The sequence below is a fragment of the Sapajus apella genome, unplaced genomic scaffold (genome assembly GCF_009761245.1).
Source record: "Sapajus apella isolate SASKATOON/1434 unplaced genomic scaffold, GSC_monkey_1.0 scaffold10, whole genome shotgun sequence".
NCBI lineage: Eukaryota > Metazoa > Chordata > Mammalia > Primates > Cebidae > Sapajus > Sapajus apella.
This window is the reverse complement of record NW_022436950.1, coordinates 301,695-306,970: the sequence shown is the minus strand read 5'-3', so window position 1 is coordinate 306,970 and position 5,276 is coordinate 301,695. Positions and strand designations below refer to the sequence as shown.

The 5,276-nt window shown below is 59.8% G+C and overlaps 1 non-coding gene across 1 annotated transcript; it reads left to right on the top strand.

Moving 5' to 3' along the window:
• The first annotated feature begins 983 nt into the window (after positions 1–983).
• On the top strand, positions 984–1,194 carry LOC116552084. Its single transcript, XR_004269203.1, has one exon. It is a non-coding gene; the product is annotated as a small nucleolar RNA U3 (small nucleolar RNA).
• Positions 1,195–5,276: the final 4,082 nt, after the last annotated feature.

The window sequence follows — 5,276 nt, the reverse complement described above, 5'->3', positions numbered from 1 at the left end:
CCTGGCCCTGGGGGTGGGGCTTGGTCCTCCCCATGCCAACAGCGTGGCTCAGTGCCACATCCAGGGCCTGCCTTGCTGCCCCCGACCAGCCAAGGTGACGAGGGCTGCAAAAGCCACCTGAGCTGGGTGGGGGTGGTGGTAGGAGGGAAATGCTTTTCCAGCCTTGGGTGTTCCAAGGTTTGGGATGAGCCTGAGCCACAGAGGAGCCACTGAGAGGCCGGCTGGTATCCAGAGGGGTGGGCGAGCTACAGGGAAGCCACTGGGAGGTCGGCTGGTGTCCAGAGGGGCAGGTGAGCCACAGGGAAGCCACTGGGAGGCCGGCTGGTGTCCAGAGGGCAAGCCACCAGGATGCCCACCCTGAGATGGCAAAAACCGAAAGGCGTGGACGGATGGGAACCCCTGACACAGGAAGGAAGTTTTAAAATGTGTTTTCGGCAGGGACAGCAAGGTCCCCTTCAGGCCCATACGCAGCCACAGGCAAGGCTCCGCCTGGTACAACCTGCAGCTCTGTTGGCCTCGCCAGGCAGGGCTTCTTGGTTTTAAGGACAAACGAGCGACTGAATCCAAGAATCCAATGGAATCTAGTCAATCAAATGTTTTAATTAAACTATGGTTGATTTTTATTTTAAGGCAACAAAAAATGGTCAGCAATTACTTCAAAAGACTAGAAACTGGGCACAGTGGCTCACACCTGTAATCCCAGCACTTTGGGAGACTGAGGTGGGTGGATCACCTGAGGTCAGGAGTTCAAGACCAGCCTGGACAACATAATGAAACCCTCTCTCTACTAAAAATAGAAAATTAGCTGGGCGTGGGGGCATGGTGGCGCCTGCCTATAATCCCAGATACTTGGGAGGCTGAGGCAGGAGAATCGCTTGAACCAGAGAGGCAGAGGCTGCAGTGAGCTGAGATCACTCCATTACACTCCAGCCTGGGCGACAGAGCGAGACTCCCTCTCAAAAAGAAAAAAGACTAGAAAGTGATAGACTGCATTCTGGGATCGTTTCTATAGCTGGTACCTAGAGAGGTTCCTCTGGCCACGCGGAGCTCGGCAAACGGCAGGGAGGAGGCGCGGCGTTCCGTCCCGAGCAGGCGCCCTGTCCCTGTGGCGTCACCCCAAGTGCCATTCACCACTGATGACTGTTCTTCTCTTCCTCCGAGAGAGCAAGAGGGGAGGATGAGGGCTTGAGAGGTTTATCTTACTTCTTTAAGCCTAGAAACTGAAAATATCTCCACCCAGCTGCCTTGCAGTCCTGCTTCTGTGAACACACAGGAACATGGTTTGCTCTGGTTAAACTTGGGTGATTTCACTCACTTCTTTCTTGCCAGCGAATAGCACTTTCTTAATGAAGAGATGAATCCCCGAGGCTTGGCTGCCAAGGTTTTTGCTTTTCAGCCAAGTTCATCACCAAGTGCTTTGGTGGCGAGTGCCCTGGAGGCCAGAGGTCCGCTCTGCGCACAGGCAGAGCCCCAGCGTGGATGGGTGGGGTGAGCCGAGGTCCTTCCCTCCTGGGGTCCCAGAGGAAACACGCAGCCCTGCCCCAAGTGATGGGGGGGTCTTTACTGACATGTGGCTGGGTGTGGAGGTCCAGAAGGCGCCCCAGGAACTCAGGTTCTGCGGGGTGGTGGCCTTGGTCCTCTCTGAATTGATGGGCAGGTGGAGGGGCTGCTGCTGGGCTGTGTGAGGAGGGCGGCTGCACAGGAGCCAGGGAATGGCCGAAGCCTGCCCACCGCCCCCACCCCCACCTCCACCGCCCCCACCCCCACCTCCACCGCCCCCACCCCCCACCTCCACCTCCCCCACCCCACACCCCATCCCCCCACCCTCACATCCCCCACACCCCTACCTCCTCACCCCCACCCCCTCTACCGCCCCCACCCCCACCCACCCACCCCCACCCACCTTCTGTCGTCTATCACAGCTGGGGTCTCTGCTGCCATGGCTCTGGCATTTGGACGTGGTCCACAGGCTCTCAGATGTGGTGCAGTGTGGAGCAGCTGGAGTGTCCGCGCCTCATGCCAGGTATCTGAGGGTCTGGAGAGCCGGCCCCCTGCTCTCCATGGGCCTCACACACCCTGCCTGGCTCTGGCCAGCTGGAGCCCACGGGCAGAAGGCCGGGCCCAGATCCTGTCTCTGCCGCTTCAGCCCAGGCTGATGTCTCGGGGTACCCAGTGACTCTGTGTCCGGCAAGTCCCCTGGAGCAGCTGCCCGCAGGTCCCAGTCCCGCCGCCCTCCCGCCAGAGCCACGTGCAGCCAGAGTGGGCTGGGCCGAGAGCCAGTGGCCTGCCCGCCACCCCCACCACGGGCACAGGCAGGAAGGAAGGGCTCCCAGTCCTCTCTTCCGGGAGGGATTCATCTCTTCATGGAGCAAGTGCTATTCTCTAGCAAAAACCAAGTGAGCGAAATTGCTCCAGTTTAACCATAGGGCCCGTGGGCAGGATCCCTGGCCGTCCCAGGCCCCGTGCCCTCCAGCTAAGCCTTGCTTCCAGCAGGAATAGAGCTGGGGGACGAGCCCCTCTCGGCCACCACACCTGGAGGTGACAAGGACCCATCACTGGCCCCTCCAAGGCCACCTTCGGGCCTTTCCCCACCGACGGGAGGGCTCCAGCATAGCTCCTCCCTGGGCTTCCCACAGTCAGCTGCTCAGAGCCTGGCCCTGGGGGTGGGACTCGGACTCCCCATGACAGCAGTGGGAGCGGCCGAGCTGACCTTGTTTCCTGACCCGAAGACCACAGGTGAGGGTGTGACAGCACACACACGGCGGCCACACGGGGAACTTGGACCTCTCTGGTGGCTCTGGGAGTGAAGGCAGGAGGAGGGAATGAATGATGGGAGCTGCAGAGGGTCACCACGCCGCTGTCAAACCCAGAACCTTCCACAGGCACAAAGCCCAGGGAACACAGGCCACGTCTGCCCAGAAAACACCCAGTGTCCTTGGGGGGAGACAGCCGCTGCCGCCAGCCCTGAACCCAGACAGGCTGAGGGAAATAGTGACAGACTTCTACAGCTCTTGAATATCAACAGCTTTCAGAGGCCAAAAGATCTCTTCAAGTGAATTTTTCAGGTAAAAAGGCAAGGGAGGCACTGGGCAAGGCACTATTTGTGACATTAAACACAAAAGATTCGAATCTGGAATGCACAAGCCCCTGACGTCTCTAAGCAAACACCAATGGCTCGAAGGAAAATGAGGCAGGCGGCCAATGGCCAGCGGTCATCCAGAGATGCTGGCCTGGCCAGGAGGCAGAGGAGGCGGGGAGGTGACAGTGGGCAGTAAGGGCAGGAGTGTGGAGGTCGGGGGGAGGCAGGGACAGGAGTGTGGAGGCCAGGGGGAGGGAGGGGCAGGAGTGTGGAGGCCGGGGGTGTCGGAGTGGGACACCTGCTCCTATCAGAAGCACAAGGGTGCACAGCCCACAGAGGCAACCGCACGATTTCTGTCCGAATGATCTGTGTCCTGCCGACACGGCTACGGACCCAGACATTCCATTTTAGGACTATCTGTGGACACACGCATTCCACAGTTTGCTGTGGCTGTGACAGGTCGGACATTGCCTTCGGGACACAGCTATGAGCAAAACAGGCAAAATCTTCAACCTGGTGGGCTGGCCACGGAGAGGGCTTACATCAGAGGGTGCACGGGAGGGAACGCAAAGCCAACCTCATGGGCAGCGCAGCAGCCCGGCTGTGCACACGCGCAGAAATGCGTCACCACCTCTGCGTGGGGCTGAAGTGCTGAGCTGCTTCTATTCTGACACACGTCTCTAAAACCCGTATTACCTTAAAAAGCCAAGACGCACGTGTTAGCCTAAGGTTATGTTTATATGCACACAACCGTCAACACATGCAAATGTGTCAGGAAAAAGCCCGCCTTATGGTTAAGGGTGACGACTCTGGAAAGAGAGCAGAACAGGGGCCCCGTGAGCTCCGCCCGGAATTCAGCACCCAGCCCAGCCCTCAGCCTCTGCCCCGACAGCTAAGCACTGGCTCCCAATCTGAGCAGAGGGTCCCAGCCCTGCTGCGGGTTCCGGCGCTGGGCCCAGGCCTCTCCTTTCCCCCCTCCTTCGCTTTCTCCCAGTTCCTCACCCCTCTCCCTCTCCCCCCTCCCTGTGCCCCAGCCTCCCTGTCTCATTTCCTGGGTGCCTCCCAGAGCCAGGCCGTATGTCTCTTGGCGGAACCCGGAGACGAAAGACCCAGGCCAGGGCGGGAGACACCGCTGGCAATGGGGTCGGCCTGGGGAAGGCGTGGCCTTTGCCTCAGCCTCTAGAACAAGGTGCTTCAAGGACAAAACGGGGCCTAAGTCAGGCAGGGTGGCGAGGCCCCGACGCTCCCCCCGACCCCCCGCTGAGGGCTGGGCGCGGCAGGTGCTGGGCTGCGGGCCTGGGAGCTGCTCTCCAGCGCGTCTTCCAGTCTCCTCGCTTTTTAACTTAACTGTCTTGAGCTGTCATTTAATTATCAGAAGGTAATCGGCTACTCTGGGAACTGTTTTTAGCCCGAATCATCTCACTTTGAGCAGAGAGTGCTTTTTCGTGTTGGTCAGAACGCAATCCCCTTAGACTGTGATTAATGGAAGAGGAGAGGCCGGGTGAACCCCTCTGGGGAACCGGGGAGTGTGAGGAGGTGGCTGCGGCTTCAGGATATTCGAGCTAAGCTCGCCAGTGTTTCGTGGAGTCTCCACACTTTGTTCCAGCATTTTCCATGTCTGTGAATGCCCCTTATGAGGGCGGACTGTGAGTCCTGGATCCGATGATTTCACGCCAGGGAGCAGTCGCAGAAGGAGGTCAGTGGAACTCCAGCTAAAGCCTGGCCTCGCAGGGCCGCGCTGTGAGCTACGCAGCTCTGTGGCCGGGGTGACTGGTCACTCGGTCTGAGCAGCAGCTCCTGCCCAGCTGGTCCTTTGTCCTGCAGAGTTCAGGCTGGCCAGCTCCGCAGGACAGCGGCGTGTGTCAGTAGGACAGTGGAGCACAAGCCCCACTCTGGAAGTCTGTCCTGCCCTCCGGCAGGCTGAGCTGGAGGTCTGCAGTGTCCAGGGCCAGCTGTGGTCAGCAGGAGGAACTGTTCCCGCTGCATCTCAGCAACCTCACTGCCCAGCGAGGCAAGGGCCACTCCCCGGCCTGAGGGTCTGATGCAGACCAGGCTGAGTCATGGGTGGCCCTGAGCTGCGGGGCCGTGTCCAGGGAGGTTCGGTCAGCTCCGTCTTCCAGTGGCCTGAGGTTTGGACCCAATGCCCTGGAGCCAGGCTGTCCTGAGCAGGGCTGGTTTTGGTACCTGGGGTCAGTCC